This window comes from Micrasema longulum, unplaced genomic scaffold (assembly GCF_059751315.1).
Source record: "Micrasema longulum isolate JH-2025_06_02 unplaced genomic scaffold, ASM5975131v1 h1tg001597l, whole genome shotgun sequence".
NCBI classification, from domain to species: domain Eukaryota; kingdom Metazoa; phylum Arthropoda; class Insecta; order Trichoptera; family Brachycentridae; genus Micrasema; species Micrasema longulum.
This window is the reverse complement of record NW_028278779.1, coordinates 116,051-140,481: the sequence shown is the minus strand read 5'-3', so window position 1 is coordinate 140,481 and position 24,431 is coordinate 116,051. Positions and strand designations below refer to the sequence as shown.

The 24,431-nt window shown below is 30.5% G+C and overlaps 1 protein-coding gene and 1 non-coding gene across 2 annotated transcripts in view; one reads left to right on the top strand and one right to left on the bottom strand.

Annotated features, from left to right (window-relative positions):
* Window positions 1-24,431, top strand: part of LOC148274725 (uncharacterized) — a gene marked incomplete at its 3' end in the record, with an annotated part of 122,701 nt that overhangs the window by 8,281 nt on the left and 89,989 nt on the right. The gene's annotated exons all lie outside the window — the stretch shown is intronic.
* On the bottom strand, window positions 17,394-17,466 carry TRNAK-UUU (transfer RNA lysine (anticodon UUU)). The gene has a single exon. It is a non-coding gene; the product is annotated as a tRNA-Lys (tRNA).

The following is a 24,431-nucleotide window of genomic DNA, read 5'->3' as shown; positions in this document are numbered from 1 at the left end:
TTCAAATTGGTAGCTCCATGAAAGTTTGGAGTCAATAAATAGTCTCAAGTATTTAGTAACAGTTTTATCAATATAGCCAATTTCGAGAAAAGTATTTATATTTATATCCTGTTTGTTCTCAAAAATCACAAACGATATTTTTTAACATTCAAACTTCATTTATTTAATCTCATCCAGTCAGCTAGACTTTTGAAATCTGTCTCCATTATTTTTACGAGTTTTTTCAGGTTACGATTATGGTAGAAAGTAACAGTATCATCGGCATACAATTAAAGAGTACTCCTTCAACCCTAACTTAGCAATGTCATTAATATATATGAGGAGCAAAAGTGGACCAAGGATGGACCCCTGCGGAACTCATAGGTGTCCCTATTAATTTGGCAATCCACTGTAGTTAAATAATTTTTCCGTCGCAATATTAATGTTTTTACTAAAATTAATCGCTTTTATTGCACTTTTAATCAAGCAGAGGCGGTTTCTTAGTATGTGCATAAGTGCAGTGCACTCCCAAGTAAAAATTTGTGTAAATAAATTAGTAATTTTATTGATAGTAAAAATATGTTAAAAGTAGGTAGGAAGAAACAGGGATTCGTTGCAATTTTTTACACGTAAACATCATAATATTCAATACTAGCACTAAAAGATCTAGCGAAATCGACTCTAGCGGACGATTTTCTCATCTTGTCTACGCACGCGCAATCGTCTCTGTGCATGTTCTGTTTTGCACAATCTTTTACCCTGAATTTGTAAGAACTATATTATATCTCCTAAAATCGTCATTTGAGCGAGACAGACAATGCTTCATACCGATGAATTGTGCGTTTGAGGGAGAAGATGATATATATATTCCGGGCATTGCCGACGCATGCGCAGATTTCAAGCTCGTTTGAAATGTCACTTTGAACATGCGTAATGACCAAATGTAGTTAATGCGTATTATGTTGGGCGCATTTAGCGTTTCTTGTTCCGATTCGCGGGCTGTCATTATTATTACTCGTTTATCACGTCAGACCTATCATATTGTTTATAATATTATTGAACATAATAATATACAAGTTGACAACATGTAAAAAAATGCACTGCCAATGTTTTCGGTCAGGAGCCGCCAGTGCAATCAAGTATAATTTTCTTCGGCATCATATTATGAGTTTGCCGTTTGCCTACAGGATAGAGCGTTGTGGTGGGATACTGTACGTTGTATATCAATCTCAAATTGAATGTAAATTATATGCGGAAATTCAAGTGCAACGCATACAATTTGTAGGCTATGCAAACTAGGCCCCGAGAGAGAGGAATTGACCGGAAACGCGAAACAATGTGGGTTTTACTTTTATTTTTTCAAACATACTTATTTATTTATTTTGTTTATTACGCCCAAGGGACGTTTATAAAAACATACATTTATTTATATATTATCATATTACAAAATAAATTAAATAAATATATGTATTCAAACAAAGTTTCTACGTAATAAATAAAAACACAAATAAATAAAGGTAGTAAGTAGACATATATTTTATTTTTAAAAAATATATTTTTAAACCCCTGTATTGAGTAGCCTAACGTATCTTGTACAGGGCTAAGGTACTCGGAAAAAAAACGTTTTTGTTAGTCTTGGAAATGAGATGTTCGATCACTGATTTTGGTTTATTACCTTTTTTATATATATATTTTTTTTGTTTTTTTACAATATACATTTTTTTACGAAACCGGCTTGTCAGGAGGCTTGTTTTTCCTTTACAAAGAAAAAAGAAATTATATAAATTTAAAAAGTAACATAAACGTCATTAAGAACTAAAAGCATTCGTATTGTTTACACAAATTTATTTACAAACATTTAAATAGATTACTGTTAACATAAATAATAATCAATATAAGGACGAGGTAAAACAGAGAATATAAAAAATAAAGGATAAGTACAAAGCAATGAAATATATATTAATAGTAAAATAGTAAACAAAAAAATTCCACAAAAGAATGGCCTGTTCGTGGGTATACAAGAAATGTTTATGAATTTTGCTCCTATAATAAATAGACAGGTACAATCCTACTCCTTTTTACTATTCATATTATTTTTATTTTTTTTTAGTATCATTAATACACTAAATTTATTTGTCAATTTTTAAAATGTGTAAATGGGGGCTAAATTTCTAACTGTCTATGCGCTCTGTAGCTGCAAGACGTCCTGCAATCTAGCTCCTATCTGTTATAATTTTTTATTGATCTTAATTGAAAACGAGGAACTAGAATCCCAACCGTCCATGCGCTCTGTAGCTGCAAGACGTACTGGGATATTTATTAATTGTACAGCGCCCTTGATGTGATTTTCACAAAAATGGCGCTATATAAATTATCCAACTATATATATTTACAATATTTTTATTTAATATATGAAAAAAAAAGAAAATATTCTGTGAAAGATTATAAGGTACTTTTTTATTTTATAGTAATTAAAAAAGGAAATAAAAAATACTTTTTTAAAAAACATAAAATCTTATCAAGTTTTATCACACACTATCCTGGATTCAAAATAAAGATATTAACTCTTTTTCCAAATGATATATTTCGTTGTCTTATAATAATATAATTATATAAGACAACGAAATATATCATTTGAAAAAGAGTTAATATCTTTATTTTGAATCCAGGATAGTGCGTGTTTTTTAAAAGAAGGAAAATTTTGAAAGTTTGATCAATGAAATATTATCAGTAAAAAAAGAATTAAAAAAATTTGAGCCGATAAAATATGCATGTCTCTGTGCTGGCCTCGTTTTACAATGTGGTATTATGAGTCCAAGAACAATAGCGCGTGATAACTACTTTTAACGACAGTATGGATATCTGTTAAAGATATCCCATCTTTCCTGCATTTTGCTTCTAGATTATGGCGTTGTAAACTGAAAAATAGGCACTGAAATAACAGTTGAAATAACAAATGTTCGGTGCTCTGTGAAGAAATAGCATCGCATGGACATTCATCATTCCTTAATTTAAACCCATATAGGTAACTTCTCATAGCTCCGTGTCCGGTAAAATTCGGGTCGTTTCGAAAGTACTTTGCTGATGACGACGGAAGTTTGCTGCATCATCCAGCGTTGGGTTTAGTGATTTTACCTGTAAAAGAAGCGAGGTAATGATCCTCCCAACGCCGCTGCGCATTTTTTTTATACAGCGTTTAGCAAAGCTAAGGGGAAATTCTGTGTAAAATGGAAAGTAGACAAAGTGAAAATATTATAATCATCGTTATCATTCCCTTTCCGCATCTAATAGTTCACAGGGCACTGCATTGCTATACCAATCGCAGCGTATCTTGATCACTTTTGTTACATGAAGGTAAGATGATCAGTCTTACTTTTCAGGTACCAGTCCAGGGACTTTGAACTATTCTAGTGTGAAAACACCCTTTAAAATAAATATTTCATATCAACCATGTCGGAAATCGAACCTGAGACCTCTAGCATGACAGGCTAAGGCACTGACTATTACGCCACGAGGCTGACATATAGCTTACGTTAATATAAAAATGAAATGAATTTGGAAAAATCTCTCCTATCCAACCACTCTTCCCTGCACATCGGTTCTTCCAATGTGCGGACAATGCAGGTCCTCGGAAGAGTTATCCACGCAACTCGTATCATACACAAATATCAATTAGATATTCTTGGTCTGACCATTACACCCTTTGAGCGTAGTGAGCAAAATAAATAAAAAGTAAAAATAAAGTGAAGAAAATAGTAAAATAAACTTAAAAATATATATATATATATATAGGAAAAAACATATTTAAAAACACAGTAAAATACTTAGTAAAAACAAAATACACAGTAAGAAACATAGCAAAAGACATATTAAAACACATATTTGATAACCCAGTAAATATGTGGTAAAATCGAGAATCTTTTTTAACTTACTGTGATGCTACTTGTGAAAACCTGTAATTGGCTTATTTGTTATTTGTTTTGTTATATAAATATGATATAATTATAGCTGTTGGTTATCCAAATAAATAAAAAAAAATAAAAAAAAATGCAAACAATAAAATACACAGTAAAAAGAAAAAGCATAAAAAAAACATAGTAAAAGATTTGATGAATAACAAAAAATGTATATGAAGTAAAAAAAACATAGTAAAATCAGGGTAAAAAGTAATGAAAATCTTCATCATTAATCTTCACATGCCAATGAAATTAAAAAGAACACAACTTATCAAATAAGTCATGTTAAAAACAGTATATAATGAAAACGGCAGTGGTTACAAGCATAAATAGAGACAAATGCTTTAGGCTGTAGTCTGGTAAAACGAACGCAAAATTAGAAAATCATACGATCTTGCCATTTTGAAACGAATTTTTTTTTAATCGCGCAATAGTAAAAAAAATAAAAACAATATTTTTAAAGGTATTTCTGTCAAAAAATATACTTAAAAGTTATATGCAACTAAAATATAATTACTTTTAGACCGTGAGATTATGTCATTTCAAATTTAGACTAAACTTAGGTATCTGGGATCATAATAAAGACAACGTATTGAACTTTAATTTCTTGTTATATTTTAAGGTAATAAGTCAAAGGAATATAGATGTTCAAATAAAGGCAGATTGGTGAACGTTACACAGTGTGTAAAGTGGCCACTTAAACCAGCCATTGACAGGTCATAAGCCCTGTAGATGCCTAGACTTCTATATTACCTTCTCTTAAATGTTCTTCATCTATGTTGTGATATGTTAATATAAACAGCTCCCCAGGGAGTTGAATCCAGTCCTTGTCTACAAAAATTTGGACAAACTTAAAATATTGTTGATAAATTACCTGGTCCATGAAGAAGTATAGAAATTGAAAAAATAATATTTTCAGGCGTTGCCTAGTATGTAGGTGAAATAATTCAATGAGATGAATCTCACCCACATAAATAAAGGTTTCAGCTCTTCACAAACATCAACAGATGAAAGAATTGAAGGAATATAGATGTTCAAATATAGGCAGAATGGTGGATGTTACACAGTGTGTAAAGTGGCCACTTAAACCAGCCATTGACAGGTCATAAGCCCTGTAGATGCCTAGACTTCTATATTACCTTCTCTTAAATGTTCTTCATCTATGTTGTAATATGTTAATAATAAGTCAAACATGAAAGTGGCAAAAGCAAAATTTTAATTTTTTGATTTTGAAAAGAAATACAAGCATTTTCAATCAGATACATTTTTGTGACATTTTCCTTTATTTCTACTTAAAATTATGCCTTCCGTAATACTTTTTTAAATTTTTTTATTGAAATACTTATTTTATAGAAAAGTATTATCTTTTTTTAAAAGAAAATTCTGGTTGTAATATTTAATTTAAAACAACATCTTATTTACGTTATGGTGACCTTCATACTTGCCCTTACCAAAAACAATAATGGCAGGTCTGAAGGTTATAAAAAAGTCAGCAACAACCAGAATTACCTTCTTTTTTCACGAAAAGAGAAAAGGAAAGATGAAAAACATTAAAATAAGGATAAATATTGTATTAAATTAGAACTACAATATACACTCAAGACCCAACGAACAACTTAGGACTTACAAAAAAAGAAACAGTTTTGTGTATGCAGAGATAAAGTTTTACAATACACTTTTAATACACATTTATTTTTACAGCCCATGTGACGAGTAATATGTGATGTTATTTTATCTACTTTATATAGTGTCATAATAAAGTATATCCCCTCGCATCAGCACTTTCATTAATTGGGAATATTTTGTACCAATAAAATACGCAATGTAATGTAGTATGTAAAGTAAAACGATGTACATATTTTGTCATAAATAAATAAATCTAAGTTTAGATAAAATTGGATATAAATGTTAACTTTTCGTTGTAATACGGGTCCAAGTTCACGTCCCGTAGTTTTGACATGAACTGCCAACGAACAATCAGCAGCGGACATCCAATATAAAATAATTATCTTTCTTATATTTCTTGCAGAAGAAGTACTGGCTGACAGGGGCGTATTGTTTAAATAAGCTATTATGCACAGCTTACCATTATATTTGACTATCGATTAAAATGTTTTATAGTAACCATGTTTTGGAAAAATAAATAAAATAATAGCTATTTATTATAAATCACTACTACCGTTTATATCTTCCTACAAAAGAAAATATCTACAAAGTGCGCTTTTTTTAAATTTATTTATGCTTTGTTAAGTTAGTTCATAACATCTTAAGAACTAATATAAACTTTTAATAATATTACAATTTTTTTATCAAAATTTCTCAGTAACTATTTTTTTCAAATTAATTTTAAATATTTCAATTTGATATATTTCCTTTGTTTCTTCAGGTAACTCATAGTACAGCTTAAATCCCTTGTACAATGAGTTTTGAGATTCTGTTTTTTTCCTCATTGGTAATCTTATCTTTTTTTTACCCCTTGTTCCATATGTATGACATTGTTGGTTAAATTTTATTATTGTTTTTATTTTATTCATCCGCTTAATTATTTTATGTATAAAAATTGCCACACTATATTTGATTTTTCCCTCACTTTGCGCCCAGACCGTTCTCTCTGAACGATGAATATAGCCGATAAGCTTATTCCAACATAAAAAAGGTATTTTATATTTACGTCCTTAGCCCAGTCGCATTTTTTTAGTACTAAAAGAAGATCGCAGATTACAAATATTATTGAAGATTCTCTATTTGGAAACAAGTATTTTGACCATCATTTTCGAAGGACCATTTTTTTGACAGGATACTGTTGATATCGTATGTATCACACATGTGGCGTTTGCATTGGCCGTTTTTGACATTTTTCATTTTAAAAGGAATCAGCCAGTGCTCGGTGTTGACATTTTAATCATAATGGAAATATCTGCTGAATGTCGTGGTGGTATTTTTTAATAAACTTTTGTGCAAGTATTGTATGTAAATAGTATAGAATAAAGCTACGTTTATCTCGTGGTTAAGTTGGTACAAATAAATGTTTTTTTTTTTGTTGATTACCGATTAAATAAATCACTGCTCGCCACTGCTCGCTGACTGGGGCGACCTCAATGATATTACCTACTCTTTCCACTGTGGCGTTAGGGGCAGGAGTTAAAAACAAACGCTCGCATAATTGTATTAATTTACTTAACTTTATTTATTATATACGCCCAGAGAGCTTTTACATGACAGGTACCAAATTACAATTTAAGAGTTTCATTACAATTTTTAAATGCAGGTCCAGTAAAAAGATCTGTTTTTTTTTTTAATTATCGAATTACATTATGCTATATAAATACATAAATGATCATAAAATATTTCATAAAAGTAGGTAGGTCTATATTTTTAAAAATTATAGCAATTTTAGGAAAAATATTAAGTAAACAGTATGTATTATTTAAGTCCAAGAAAGTAAAATACACAAAGTCGGATACGTTTCCAACGTTCGAACCTCAGAGTAATAATGTGTCAACCTATAGAGAAGCCCTATTACTATGTTTTATAGAACGCAAGCGATGTTGGTTAGCAACAAATTGGTGGCCATTTTGTTTTGTTTGACAACATACGCATAACGGTTCTATCGGATGCTTTAGTCGCTATGATAGGCTTTTTTGTGAATAACTTGGATATTTACGTAATGATAAAAAAAAATCGATTTGGTAATTGATTCCGAATATTTTCCCATGATTTAAATTGATTTTTGGCATTTATTGTCCCGACACGTGTGTTATGTTGCCTAATATATTTACTTCAAATACAATTTTTTTTTCAATTAGAGGGATAAATTTGTGATTTAAAGTACGTTTACTGTTAATAATGACAGTTGATTACGGGCAATATGTCAGCACCGCACTAGGCATCCATATAAAGTTTGAGTCTTTGTCGAGTAGAGGTGGGTTCAATTTAACTCAAAAATAACAACGTTAACCTTGAAATCGTATCTAAAATGACGTGCCCAAATTCAGGCCGCTACGACTCGCCGTTTCGGAGATGTGACGGACAAACAAACAAACTCAATACAAGACTTTGTTTCCATGGAGTTGGGATTTATGTCTTAATAAATGTAAGAAAAGTATATTGTGAATAAAATGAATAAATAAATAAAAAAGTAAAGTAAGCGTATTTTCATTTTTATAAAATGGATATAGGCGAGTTATAGAAAAATAAATAGGAATAACCCTGCAATAATAAATACACATATACATATTTAAAAGTATTAACAATGCAAATTAATATTTATTTGGCTATTCTCGACCTGAGTACGACCCATTGTTTTGCTGCGAACTGTAGCCAACATAATACCCAATAGTCATAGAACGGTTTTCCTACGTTTGGGCTCCTCTATAGCTCAACGCATTATTACTTTGAGGATCTAAAAATGCGAGTTATTTTCATTTTATCGCCGTATGATTTTTTGATCTAAAAACTGACAGTAAAAAACGAAAAATATCATTTTTTTCATACTCGTTTCCGAGCCTGTGTAGTCTGACGATTGGAGAATTTACAAAATAATTCTGTCTACCAGACGCCACAACTAAAAAAGACTGCAATCTTGCACATCTATTTGGTACTTTGATACTTATCAGTTTCGTAAAGTCAGGGACGTCGAACCCCACTCAACTCAAACTTGATTTCATTTTCTAATAGTGAGTTATTTACAACTTGTTTAAAACGCCCTGCAAAATTAAGATATTTGGGAAAATCATAAAAACACAGATATTTCTTTAAAATAAAAATTCAAACATATTTCTTAAATTAGGAAGTTAAGTAGTTTTTTTTGTTTGTTATTAGACTATCAATCCAAGTAAAAAAATAGTGTATCGTATCTCACATAAGCGCTACGATTTTTTAAAGTATTCTATTTCTGAAATTTCTTCGAGTGTGACGTTGTAAGTTCTCTTTGCTTCTTCTCGGTCAGTTCTGCCGATTGGTCCGTTGACGGTGGTAAACCGGCAATCTTAGACAACTCTCTTAGCATTGGTCGATTCATACGAACTAGTGACGTCGTTCAAAGTAGTTCGTTTTTATTGAAATATTTTTTAATATTCATTTCGTACATTTTTAAAAAATATTGCCGTATAATTTAATGCTGTAATTTTTACGGCGCGTAAGAAAGCTTTTTTTCTCCAATTTTCTGAAGGGCTGTAGTTTCTCATTATCGGTTGATTTAAGTTTAGGTGAGGCCATAAGAGCAAGTAAGATTCATTTGACTGAATAATTTTACCTACATACAGGGCAATGCTAGTCCTTAAAAAAACATTCAGTTTACTAAGATCAGTGGTTTTCAACCTTTTTGAATACGCGACTTTCTTACGAGTGAAAAAATAAGGTGACTCCTCTAACTTTATTTTATCGTACTGATCGTACGTCCATTATTTTAACAACGACGCACCTATTTATTTTTTTGTTTTTATTATATTATATAAAAAAAGCGTTCCCACAATATAGAAGCAAACGCAGTGGGCTGTCTGATATATAAGGTTTCAATGGCATGTTAAAAATAATAGATTTTATTCGCTTCTTCTTATTAGAGAGAAAATTAGAATATCCGGAGATGGAAAGGGTAGTTTTTAAAGTATAAGTGTCATTTGCTACATTAAACCTATCAGTTCAGTTTAGTTCAGTGCCGAAAATCGGCGTTTAATATGGTAAATAAAAGAATATCTTATATAACTTTCAGATCTTACATTTGTGTGATAATTGTATTTTTCGCGATCTGGCAACATTACGCGGTGACTTCACGCATGCGTGTGGTGAAAGAGGGGCAAAGTGAGGGTTTTTTGGAGACAGTCCGATGTATTCAAATATGATTCTACGCTCCTTCTGGACTATTCTTAATTCTATGTTCAATATGGTATAAACTGATAGATGACGAAGTAAAAAACTTAGTAAAATACATGGCAAAAAAACATAGTTAAAAACTTATTTAGAACCCTAGAAAAATACGTTAAAAAAAAAAACAAAATACATAGTTAGAAACATAGTAAAAGACAAAGTAAAAAACATATTTAAAATACGTGGTAAAATATATAATAAAAAATTAATACAAAGCAAAAAACATAAAAAATAGCGTCAAAATTAATGGGGATTTTCAAAAATTCAATCAATATAAATCTAAAAATGTAACATTACAATTCAAATAAGAACAAATGTTAGCCAAATAACAGCGACTCGTACCACCAGCCCCTTGGACTTTCTGCGACCAATTTCACTGCGGTAAATGTTGTGTATGCATATATTATAAGAACAGTATCTAATGATATAAAACGTAACATGTGATAATTATACCTATGTCGTATGTATTGGTTATAGTGTGAACCGCAATATTTTTTTATTTAAAAAAATAAAACAAAATGACGATTCGACAAATTAAAAAAAAGACAGTTTTCTCACTGAAATTCTTCTCAAGAAACACCTGAAACATTATTAAATATCCTAAGAATTCCCTGAGTTTTACGGCTTTTTTTTTCTTCTTTTTCTTAAATATGTATTTTTATCCCTTTTTTCTTTCCTCGCTTCTTCTTTCTTTCTCCTTCCAAACACATTATCTGATCCCACATTCCTGATCATTTAACATGTGTAAAATAATGCACTTTTTTTATTTTATTAAAGTTAAAATGTACAAGCCTTATCTCCCAATTAAAAAACAGCGGTAGTTTTTAATTTATTAGGCTTTTTTAATTTTATGTATGTACCTATCTTGAAAATTTTTTGACTTGAAAATTTTGACCAATCTCTTATTTTAGACTAATCTCTTTTTTGGTTGGCTGGAAGATATTGCTTTTAGCAATAAGTCCGTCAAAGTACTTATTCTTTGTACTTGAAGTTATTTTACTTGTCAAGTTCGTGGTCAAATTGTTATTGCGTTTGCCTGCCGGGCATAAGACTGATCATCTTTCTGATCATTTAAAATAAAATGCTTTTTTTTTTCAGAATAAGGTTTAGAAATTTACTACACTTTAAAAAATATAATTTATGACATTTCTTGACTTATGTATTTACAAAAAGGTTTTGAAAGAAGATATAAATTATTTTTTATAATCAAACTTCTCACCAAGCTCTTTGTACACTTTTCAATATAAATACAAGGTTTAAATAAAAAAAAAAAGATGCTTACGCACCCACACACACGCACCCTCTTCATCATTCATTCACACACGCACATACATACCCTCCCTCATTCATTCACACATACACATATTCACATACACACACATGAATACAAACGTTATACAATTACGTCAACTCTTTTTCTTATATATTATTAGATTAACTGTGGATTTTTTTAATTGGTTCTAGTATTGTTAATATATTTCTACTTACTTTTTCATGTAATGGCTGTAAAAAACCCAAATAAAATAAATAAATAAATCTTACCTTCATGTAAGAAAAAATATCAAGATACGCTGCGATTGGTGTACCGATACAGTGGCCTATGCACCATTTGGTGCGGAAAAGAAATAAAGAAGATATATGATCTAAAACTTTCGTTTATTAATTGTATATTGCTTGCGACCGCGACCCCCCAAGTAAGACAGGTTGAAAAACAATGACATAGATAATCATAACATCCGCTTGGCACAGTGTAACATTTACGTTGTATGTACAGTCGAGCACAAAATTTTGAAACCAATTTATCATTAGACTCTTTTTTATGCTCCCCTTAACACAATAAAATGTTGTCCTGTTTATTGTTATTTATGGGTTTAACCCTTACCTTACTGTCCTGAAAAAATCTGCGGTTTCTGATGTTGTGTTGTCAAAACTCATAAAAAATGAGGGATTTAAAATCTGAAAAATATAAAGTTCATAGGCAATTGCTTAACCCAACTTTATTTTAAGTAAAAAGTAATAATATTATAAATGTAAAAACATGAAAAAAACATTGGCCAACGCTCGCAGCGCGTGCAAATGGCCCACCCTTAGCGGTGCTCCGAAAGCAACTGGCGTCTTGTGGCAGTGTTACAGGCTGGCCTGCGTCACGCGTAAAATTGTCTCTCTCGCTTGTATGTATAGCATCGAGAGTGACACGTAAAAAGTGTTTAAGTCAATTGTACATTCGGTACTTTTTTAGTTCATTGCAGAAACAGTGCGATACATTGGTAAACTTTTGATTGTACATATAATAACAGTATTTGAATGATTTACATAGCGCTGTGAAAAATTATTACAAGGTGACTTTACAATTTTATACGTAAACTTACATTCTAACTAGGCTAAAGAAAATGCTTTTTCTGTGGTCCATAAGAATGAATTATTTAATAGTAAATTATTTTAACTGATGCGTTAATATATAAAGAAGGAGCACCGAAAATATGAACCATGTATTTATTATATTTAAAGATATATAAAGGAAGGAAGGGAGAGTTAGTATTACCGTATATACAAGCAGCTATTAAGTACTAAGCTCAGTGTATATTTTATTTTATTTGGGATTTTTACAGCTATAACAAAAAACAATAGGTAGAAATATATTAACAATACTAGATACAATAAAAAAAATCCACTGTAAATCTAATAAAACCTAATATATAGGAGAAAGAGTTTACATAATTGTATGTGTGTGACGTTTGTATTCAAGTGTGTGACGTTTGTATTCATGTGTGGATATGTGAATGTGTGTGTGAATGAATGAGGGAGAGTGTGCATGCGCTTGTCTGAATGAATGTGGGAGAGAATGCGTGTGTGTGGGTGCGTAAGTATAAAAAAATAAATAATTTAAAACTTGTAATCATATTGAAAAGTGTACAGAAAAGAGATTGGTTAAAAGTTTAACTATGAAAAATTAAATAAAAAAGTAATAGTTTATATCTTCTTTCGAAACCATGTAAATATTTAATTTTAAAAAAGTAATAAGTATGGTAAATTTCTAAACCTTATTCCGAAAAAAAAGCATTTTATTTTTAAAATTCGATTGATACACACTGAATGAATAGCGTGCAACGAGTTCCATACAATACGGTATTACATCTGATGCATTGTGCTTTAAACATATTGATACTATTAACATATTACAACAGAGATGAACAATATTATAGAGAAGGTAATATAGAAGTCTAGGCATCTCACCCGCATAAATAAAGGTTTCAGCTCTTTAACTTCAAAAACATCAACAAATGAAAGAATTGAAGGAATATACATTTTTGAAAATGGGCAAAATTGTGAATGTTACTGAGTGTGTAAATTGGCCACTTTAATCAGCCAATGACAGATCACAAGCCCTGTAGATGCCTAGACTTTAATATTACCTTCTCTAAAATGTTCTTCATCTCTGTTGTAATATGTTGATCCTAACAGCTTCCTAAAAAGTTGAATTCATTTCTTGTTTTAAAAATTTGGTGTTTGTAAAAACATAACTGATTGTGTAACTAAGAGCGTTATTCCTTTATAGAACTGTCTTGTGTACACTTTACTTCCCAGTTGGAACAGTTTGTGTGATATTTTCTAGGCTGTCAGTGATTTTGATATCAGCTCGTGCAAAACGATTGGTAATCTAGCTTCCATATGTAAATGCTATAAACTATCGAATAATTAAATTTTGTAAATGCGGTCTAGAATTCTAACCGTCTATGCGCTCAGTAAATTTACTACATGGCGTGTTGTAATATTACTCTTTTTTTTGTAAACGATTGAAAAAAAAAATGAGAACACTTTACAGTCAATTTATAAAATAGTATAAAAGGGGACTAGATTTTTTACCATCCGTGCGTTCTGTAGCTGCAAGAAGGCGATTTTCACAAAAGTGGCCCCGTATAAATTATCAAACTATAATAAAAACGGTTAAGTCGATTATTGGTGGTGAGATTTTGCTCGCAACTGTACGCACTCAAAATAGCCAAGCATCGAAGAGTTATTTTGTGATGACGCACGTATTATTATGTAGAAGCAGGTACAGTAATGTAAACAATTTTAACGACTTGAAACTAATCGGGACCGTGTTTAGTAGGAACCTAAACATTTAAGGAATCTTAGTGTAAACTGTAAAAAATATGAATACCTTAAGGCCTAAGACACAAACTACTCGGCCGCTGACGTAAGGTATTTTATGAACTTATACAGTCTAAGATCCCGTCTTACATAAAAAAAATGACATTTCAAACTGACCGCATCCAGCTCGAAGTATTTCTCCGACCTGATAATTAAATTATTATAATAATTTTAGAATTATTTTATTGACGCCGTGCGTTAAAACTCCAATCAACACGGATACAATATATTATAATATGAAGACCTCAAGTGTTACGAAATATTCCCAAAGTTTGAATGAATAACAGTAAAAATTAAATTACTTTGAAGTGGTTTTAACGCATTTTGAGTTTTATTTAGCTTATTATATCTTAGATTCTGAAATCGTTTTTAATAAAATGTCTGTAACAGGCACACGGAGCAAGACATATTAATTAATAGTTCAATCATCAGGAAAATTGCTTCTGTTGGAATAATGATAAATTATTTTTCGAATCTCTGACCTTAATGCCAAAACATTTTTTTTATTGAATTGAAATAAGCATGAAACAAAAAAAAAATACAGAACAATGGATTACAAATCATTTTTTTTTATTAATTAGTTTAGTTTTAGAAAGTAAATTCAATTTATTTAGTAGTATGACACTGTAAAATAAATAAACCTCAATAATATTTATCTGTAAATCTACAAAATATACAAATGACTTATCCCTATTCCTAATATACACATAGCATTTTGCTAAAAAAGTGGGGACTCTTCCAGCTTCCCTAAAATATTCTTCCTTGAGACTTCCCTGAGAGACCCATGAAACATTTTTCAACTTTACGTTATTTTATGTATATATTTATGTTATATGACAAGTTACTACCCCTCTAAGGGAGGAAACTGCTCGTATTTAGAGACGAAGTCCATATTTTAATTTTATTTATTTATTTACAAAAAAAATTTCAAAAATAAATCATAGTCTTCATTGAATAAAATATACACATAATTACAATATTAATACATTATAAAGAAAACAAAGTATAAAAATATTATAATGTCCCATGATAAACTATTCAATAATATCGACATTTTTTTAAGTTTGTCCAAATTTTTGTAGACATGAACTGGATTCAACTCCCTGTGGAGCTGTTTATACTAACATAGTACAACAGAGATAAAGAATAATTAAGAGAAGGTAATATAGAAGTCAAGGCATCTACAGGACTTATGACCTGTCAATGGCTGGTTTAAATGGCCACTTTACACACAGTGTAAAATTCACCATTCTGCCCACATTTGAACATCTATTTTTCTTCAATTCTCGTGAATGGTGAATGTTACACAGTGAGTAAATGTGTAAAAGAATGTTGCACTTAAACTAGCAATTGACAGGTCATAAACCCTGTCGATGCCTAGACTTCTATATTACCTTCTCTTAAATGTTATTCATCTCTGTTGTAATATGTTAATTATTCAATAATAGTTTGTCGTCGGGTGCTCAGACATTAATTTGAATTAATAATCAAATAAAAGATTACATACATAAAACTTTATACGTTTAAAACAATGAACATATTTTTTTTTGTTTTTGTTGCTTCGAAAAATATTATTGAGAAGAAAAAAACTCAACAAAACCAGATAAAAATGGTTTAAAGAAATATTTTTTTGAAAAGTAAGAAAATAGAGTAAAATAATACAATTGAAATGAAAGAATACGCATTTACTTGGATATATTTTAAATATAGGAAAAATATATGAAAACACGTATATAAATAGTATGTTCTCATAAATGACGAAAAATAAAACAAAGTAAATCGTATATTTCAATTCATATCTACAGAAAAAAATAAAAATAATAAGAAAATTAAAAGTACCTATCTAATAAATGTAAATCGATTAAGAAAGAAATAAGAGAAAGGTTAACATATGAAAATAACAAAAATGTTTTCAATGAGAAATAAAAAATGTTTTACGTAAATAATAAATCAATATAGGAACATATTACAACAGAGATGAAGAACATTAAGGAAAAGTAATATAGAAGTCTAGGCATCTACAGGGCTTATGACCTGTTAATGGCTGGTTTAAGTGGCCACTTTACACACTGTGTGTCACCATTCTGCCTATATTTGAACATCTATATTCCTTCAACTATTTCATATGCTGATGTTTGTTAAGTTAAAGAGCTGAAACCTTTATTTATGCAGGTGAGATTAATCTAATTGAATTATTTCACCTACATACTAGGCAACGCCAGAAAATGTTATTTTTTCAATTTCTATACTATGTATGTCAAATGTATAAAAATTTGGACAAACTCAAAATATTGTCAATATAGGAACGTTCTGTCTACTAACTACTTTCGTAATAAAAACATTATTTTATTATTTTTATATTTTCACATATAGAAATAATAGTTTGTTTATAGGTAATTCTCACACCACTATGAAATTATCTACAATAAGGCTATGAAATGTAAGGTTTTGTTATTTGTAACACTTAACATTTTCAAAATGTAGAAACAATCGTTATTTTATTTTGTTCTTTAGTAAGATCACAGCTAGAGTATGCATCTGCAGTTTGGAGTCCCGCTTATTACTGCAACTCATATGATCTTGAACGAGTACAAATAAAGTTTTTAAGATATATTCAATTTAAATAAGGACGATCTGTGTCAGAAATAAATTATAAATCCCTGATGACTAAAAATTTATCACAACTCTTAAGCAAGAGGACAATAAATTACCTGTTTATTTATAAATTATTAAATTATAAAATAGATTGCCCAGAACTGTTAACATTAACAAACTTCCACGTGGACCAAAAGACTATTTTTTTGTTTTACAGTCATAATCATGGTACGAATTATTCATTAAATTCACCGATTATTTGCATACAGCGACTTGCAAATCAATACAGTGATGATTTACATTTATTTTGTACCACGCTGCTGATGGTCAAGTCCTGAGTTTTGAAAAAGAATTAAAAATAAAAAAAAAAAAATAATGATTAGTTCTTCACTTTTGTTTTAACTCTAAACTCTTGTGTGAACAATTACTTTTTAATTTATTATAGTTTAGTATTAATAATTATATAAACCATCAAGTAAACTTTTAACTTTCCTTTTAAAGCAGTTTCTTTTTTTTCTCCTTTTTTTCATCTCTTTCTCTTAAATAATAATGTTTGTTACAGACGTAAAATTATTTTTTTTATTTATACATACTGTTTACCATTGTATACTTTTCTCGATGTTTTTGTTCTTTTTCAATATTATGTTATTTTTGTGTTAAATTTTTTTTTCACCGGTTTAATTGTAATTATGTAAAAGGTTCATAAAATCATAAATAAATAAATAAATTATACTTGAATTTTTTTATTTTTATAATTAATATGTTTTTAAACTACTATATGTCTTCCAGTAGTTACCTACAGTAAGCCTTATTTACCTATTTTTTTTAATCTTCCCCAAAAAAAATCGCCCGAACAGGGACTTGAACCCTGGACCCTTGGATTAAAAGTCCAATGCTCTACCAACTGAGCTATCCAGGCAGACAAAGAACGTGTGTTTTAATTTAACCACTGTGGTCATAAATACATGCGTACGTAAACTTATATTTATTTTGTATAAATATTTGATTAGTTGTTACTTGCGTACAATAATTAATAACATTTACAAATACACTTATACTACGCTGATGTTTCTGACTGATTTAACCCGTGAACTGCTTGATAAACTCGAACGACTACAGGGTACATGATATAATAGATAAACGTCAAAAAAGATGGAGGAGTAGAAAAATATATTTCCCTAAATGTTATTAAATATTTGTGTATAATCACTTACCGACTTTTCTATGTCTACCAGTTTCGAGACGTACCCGTCTTTTCGTCAGAACACCAATTAAACCAATATGCAAAACCCACTATACACCTTTAGATGGCTTAAAAGATTTACGTGTGGTTTCTTTTTTAATATACCTCCTTAAAGATTACAAGTAATAGCATCTTCAATATGTTCAGTGGAAAAAAATTTAGAATCATTTATGTGTTTTTCATCAATTTTCCAGCGTTGAATTCGACTAAAATGCATATATTGAAAAATTCGTAGGATGTTTTTTTTGTACATGAAAAAAGTTTGTATTTGAACGTTTCTAAACAGCAGTTATTTTTAACGGATTCTAAATTTATTGTTGATAAATCCACCTGGCACATGAAGAAGTAAAGACATTGAAAAAATAACATTTTCAGGCGTTGCCTAGTATGTAGGTGAAATAATTCAATTAGACGAATCTCACCCGCATAAATAAAGGTTTCAGCTCTTTAACTTCAGAACATTTAAGAAAAGGTAACATAGAAGTCTAGGGATCTACAGCGCTTATGACCTGTCAATGGCTGGTTTAAGTGGCCACTTTACACACTGTGTAACATTCACCATTCTGCCTATATTTGAACATCTATATTCCTTAAATTCTTTCACCTGTTGATGTTTGTGAAGTTAAAGAGCTGAAACCTTTATATATGCGGGTGAGATTCATCTAATTGAATTATTTCACCTACATACTAGGCAACGCCTGAAAATGTTATTTCTTCAATTTCTATACTTCTTCACGGACCAGGTAATTTATCAACAATATTTTGAGTTTGTCCAAATTTTTGTAGACAAGGACTGGATTCAACTTCCTGGGGAGCTGTTTATATTAACATATTACAACAGAGATGAAGAACATTTAAGAAAAGGTAATATAGAAGTCTAGGCATCTACAGGGCTTATGACCTGTCAATGGCTCTTCACAAACATCAACAGGTGAAAGAATTGAAGGAATATATAAATATATATTTTTTTTTATTTATTTTTTTATTTTTCTTTTCTTTGACGCCCATGGGGCTTTAACATTATACATACTATATAATTAGAAAAAGTTACACATTAAACATAATTAACCTTTTTTCAAATATATTTTTTTTTTAAAGATATTTTTAAAATTTAAAAATAAAGTTACATAGTTAACGTAATACACTTTTAAGACATAATACATACATTATATTATGTATATAATATAAGGCAAAGTAGGATTCAAATAAAGCATTTTTTTTTTGTTCATATATAGGCAGAATGGTAAATGTTACACAGTTTGTAAAGTGGCCACTTAAACCAGCCATTGACAGTTCATAAGCCCTGTAGATGCCTAGACTTCTATATTACCTTTTCTTAAATGTTCTTCATCTCTGTTGTAATAATTTCTACATGTTTACTCATTTTTAATGGAATTTTAGTAATGATTAAATAATGTTAGCGGTCGTTTGATACATTTTCGAAAAACGGATTCTTCCACAAAATGCATTACTGTTGGTAAGTATGTTTGACATTTGCAAAAAAATATATATAAAAATAATAAAATGTTTTAAGTTTTAGAATTCAACGATAAACAAGTACCCAGGTACCTACTTACCAATGAAAAGTTACACCATCTTTTTTACGTTTATCCGAACGGTTTTTACACGCTTTCACGACACAACCAAGTATTTCGGTTTCGAACCAAATGTCAAGCCCACATCAAAACCCGGCTGGCGGTTAAAGACCGACTAAATACAAGTAGGGCAGGACTGTGCTTTTTGGTATGAGTTAAGTGTCATAATTTTAGAGGGTTCCGCGCGCGTCTTTGTGTATTAATAGGTAGATAGTTTTAATTAAGAACACTGAACCTGTTTCTACGGTAACATAAAAGCATAATGAAGTAAAGTCTTGTAAGTATAAATAACAATGTTTAATCTTAACTGGAAACGCGATCCAATTTTTCTTCATATAAACGGATTCCCGTATTTTGTCTCTGAATTATGACACTAGAACAGTGATTTTTTTACATACTATAGATATTTACTATTGACGTGTCCCTTTTGTTTCGTTTTTACAAAAAAATGTTTATTCTAGGAACTAGACACAGTTTTATCTGCTGTCTCCACAGCTTTTGCTAGACTTATAACTTCGATTCATTTATATATATATAGATTTTGCAACATCTTTGCTCTATGATTCTCGTTCTCTGTTGAAATATCAATCAGTCAATGGCTAAAGATTTGTCTACCGTAAAGTGTGAGTTTTTTTATGAATTGCTTTGTTGGCAACGCCGCGGCAATTTGCTTTGACAAGAGATGTATTTATATCTCCCCACTGGCCAAAAGTGATACTTTTGTCTAGCTGGCGAGTTTCTGAATACAGGTCAAACGATTTTTCAAATTTGTTTCGTATTCCTTTATTTAGTTTATATTAAATTGTAAACCAACTCATATTTACTTTTTAAATTAATTTTAACCCAGCCAGTCTGCAAGCATTTGGACATACTCAAACATTGTTTATAAAAGTTTTTTTGTTTTTATAAAGTATAATTTTTTACACCATTGAAGACAAAGCTATTTTGACCATGACTTGTATGGAATTTAGGAATTTTAATATTATGTTGGTATCTGGGTGACTTATTCATCTTCAATTCTTTTAATTTTTCTTCTTTATAAATGTGTATAAGATAATTTATTTTTTAAAGAGTGTCTACTGTATGAACCTTAAATATTTTATATGGACTTTCCGTATTGAATGTTGAGAATTTCTTTAAAATAACTTTAATAATTAATCTTTGTACTATTTTAAGAGGGTTTAATATATTGGCATATGTACTACCCCATCCTAAAATACCATATTGTAACAAAGATTGTACAATTGAGTAATTACCTATTTTTAAATGATTGATTTTAAAAATATTCCTTTATCTAATAAATGTGTGTATACATTTTCTAATTCGTTTAACTAGATTGACTTATTTATTTAAACAAATTAGCGTTTAGATGTTATATTTGAAGCATTTTGTGGTTAAAGAACACTTACGAGATTTAATGCAGGTTAATTTTTTTTTATTTTATAAATTTATTGCATAAAATTAGTATACATATTTAAAAGCAGGGAATCTATATTAAACAAATTAATATAAAATTAAAACTGAGTGTTCTCTGTTTATAACAGTCTCCATCTAACATGGCTCAGCCTGTTCTAAGTTGGAGATTTTTTATCTTTTAGGGTATAAGTAGTCCTATACTAATAAAACTAAAACTACTTAATTATAAATGCCTCGTTAATTAAATGTAAGAAATTAAAAATCGTTATTATACAAACCTAAAGTATACGTAGAAAATAATCATACAAATATAAAGTTTAATTTGCATGTTTAAAATACTCAATAGTTTATTTGATGTTCCGACTATTCTCCAACAAATATATCTAAATGTTCCTTCATAAGACTAATTAAAGTTTCCATGCGCCTCTACACAGTATGATTAGATTTATTTATGAAAATCAAGACCTTAATTATTTTAATTGTAAATTGATTTTTTTTACAAATAAACTGAAAAAATATTCCCAATAAATTTACTGTATATTTGTAGAAATTACCTCGATTCCATCATGTCTGTCTAATGTTTAAACTTGTTTTGATTTTATTTGTTGTATTGCTTCTATTATTTGTTACTGTAGTATTATTGTTTTTTTTTCGTTATATGCTATTTGTTTAAGTATTTTTTTTTAATAAATAAAATAAATAAAATAAATGAAATAAATGAAATAAATAAAATAAATAAAATAAATAAAATAAATAAAACAAATAAAATAAATAAAATAAATAAAATAAATAAAATAAATAAAATAAATAAAATTAAATAGCTTATTCAGAAGGGGCGAATTCGTTCGCGCGTTAGCGAGATACTCGGCGCCAATACATCGCGTCCACAAGCATCGCGCGAATTCTAAATACGCGCGTAAATCGTGTGCACTTCGCCAGACTCGACTATTACTTGATTCGCGCGTATTACATGCGAGTCGAGATACTAGAGACGCCTTGTTGCGTCCAGTTGACGCGCAAATTCCAGCGCAAGTGCACATATCAAGTGCGCTTCGTTCAACTCCATGTTTTCTTCTGACTAATTCGTCCCCAAATGCTCGCGCGTTGGTACGCTCCTTCTGGACGCAACGGTCGCGCGTATAACGCACGAGAGAATCGCAGCGAATTCGCCCTATCTGGACAAGTTCTAACACAAGAGTTAAAAAATACTTAAGGTGCCTAAATAACAATATTTTTTTCTGAATTCACAAACCATCTGATAGAAAATAATCATAACTTCAATAAAGACACTGGATTAAAAGTACTTCATGTTGAAAATAAAATATAAAAATTAGACATCTTGAAAATCGTAGAAATTAAAAAAGTGATTCACAATAAGAAAAAAATAATCAATAACCAAATAAACAATATTTCTTTTAGTCCACTCTAGTTTAGTTTCGAACGTATCCATCTCACATTACCATCCTTTCAAGGCAAAAATGCTTGATTTATTTATTTCATTGGCAGCATACTGATAAAACAAAATAAAAAATAACTCATTAGTTATATATTCCTTGAGGAAAAAGCTTGTTTAGCTTTGAAACCGGTCGGGGAAAAAATAATTGCAGTTAAAAACAAAATTGTTTTATTTATTTTATTAAATTAGTGTTTACTTGTATGCATAAAAGCTTAGGTAAAATATAATAAGGATCGTTTTTGACTTAAACAAAGGCAGACAAACAAAGGCAGACACAATCGTATAGCGTGTTTGTCAAGATGTATGAATGAGGAAGATGCTATGAATGTATATCAGGACAAACGCGTGTGGCGTTCCATCCTCTCTACCTACCCCTACGGATAAAAATGCCGTGCTGGTGGTACTAGTAGATATTTTACAGAGCATTACTTGCTTTCTGAGATAGATCAACCATCGATTGTTACAGCTGCGATTATGGCGCCAGATAGCAAATATTTTAGGATGTAATAGCGGAAGTGCGTCCTGAAGGGAAGCGGAAACAAGATGGCGGCGGGCCGGAAATGGAAACCACCGCATGTTGGTTGCTGATCCCTAGGACAATGTACTAAAACGTTACATAAATCACGTGCGATGTCTCCTCTAGGGAATAAACGGACAACATACTGTTTGCATTCAAATTGATTTATTTGTTTTTTCAACAGAGATGAAGTTTTTTTCGAGAAGGGAATATTAATAGTTGAGCGTTTATAGGGTTCAGCAATGTTTTGAGTATTTGCAAATGTTTGTAGATAGGCTGAATTTTGTTCCTTGAGTTATTTAGATCATAATTTGTTGCCAAATAGAGGGAAAAAATTGTTGCAACTTATATCTAAATAACTTCCTAGAGAGCCTATCGGCAAAAATGTGCACATATTCAAAACATTTTTATTAAGTAACAAGAGAACGGACGCAACAAACTTCGGTGACAACTGTCTTTAAGCGGAGGCGATACGGTTGGCTTGGTCATGTACTGCGGATGCCTCCTGAGTGTCTTAACCACACTTGCCTACTTTACAAGGCATAAGGTTCTCGACGTCCTGGACGTGCACTGCTGACTGTCCGTCGGTAGTTCGTGTCAGAACTACGGGACACGAACCTGACTTGGGAGGATGCGCAGGAGCTGGCAGCCGGCAGAGATGCTTTGTGGATATTTGTGGATACCATATGCTCCAACAAGGGAGCGGACATTGAATAATGAAAAATGAGAAGCATAAAACTACATAATTGTTCAGTGATGGTAAATTGCAACTGCAAAAAACTGAGTAGTGTTCAAAGTATAAAATATCTCGGAATAATTATAGACCAGAATTTGAGATGAAATGAACAAATTGAAACTATAACTGCAAAAATTAAGCGCTTAATACATTTTTTCATCCCACTTAGAAATATACTTAAAGTCCCGGACTTGAAACACCTATACCATGCACTGGCAAATTCTGTGTTGACTTACGGTCTAATTGGTTGGGGAGCTTGCACAAAAACCGCCCTTGAACCTGTAGCAATTGCACAGAAATCTTTAATCCGAGTCATCTTAAAAAAAACATTTCGCTATCCAAGTGACTTGCTCTTCAAAGAATTCAGAGTACTGAATATTATTCAACAGTATATATTGAGAACGGTAGTGGTTACACACATAAAGAGAGACATTTACCCAAGCGTCAACCACAACCATAATACAAAATACTCTAATAGGGATCTGATACTAAGTGAAGGGGTCAACACTGTTCTGGCATCGAGACAACACTATAACGTAGGCAAAAAGGTCCATAACCTTTTGCCAGAATCGTGGAAAGACGGGAGTGTTGTCAAGTTACGGAAGGTGTTGACCTCGCTCTTTCATGACATTGGTCGTAGGGAGTCAGAAAAGTTGATGCATGCCACGGATTGGAGAACCTTACTGGATGTCAAAAATAAAATATAAAAAATAAGGAATAATTTAAAAAATATATATATATAGATGACAACCATGAAGTATCGCATAAATAAATTGTCTATGTTTTTATGAATGTATGTATGTGTATGCGCATGGGTGTATGTACGTGTGTGTGTATGTACATGTGTATATATGTGTATATTTATATATACATGTGTGTATATATGTGTATGTCTGTATGTATATGAATCAAAATGTGTAT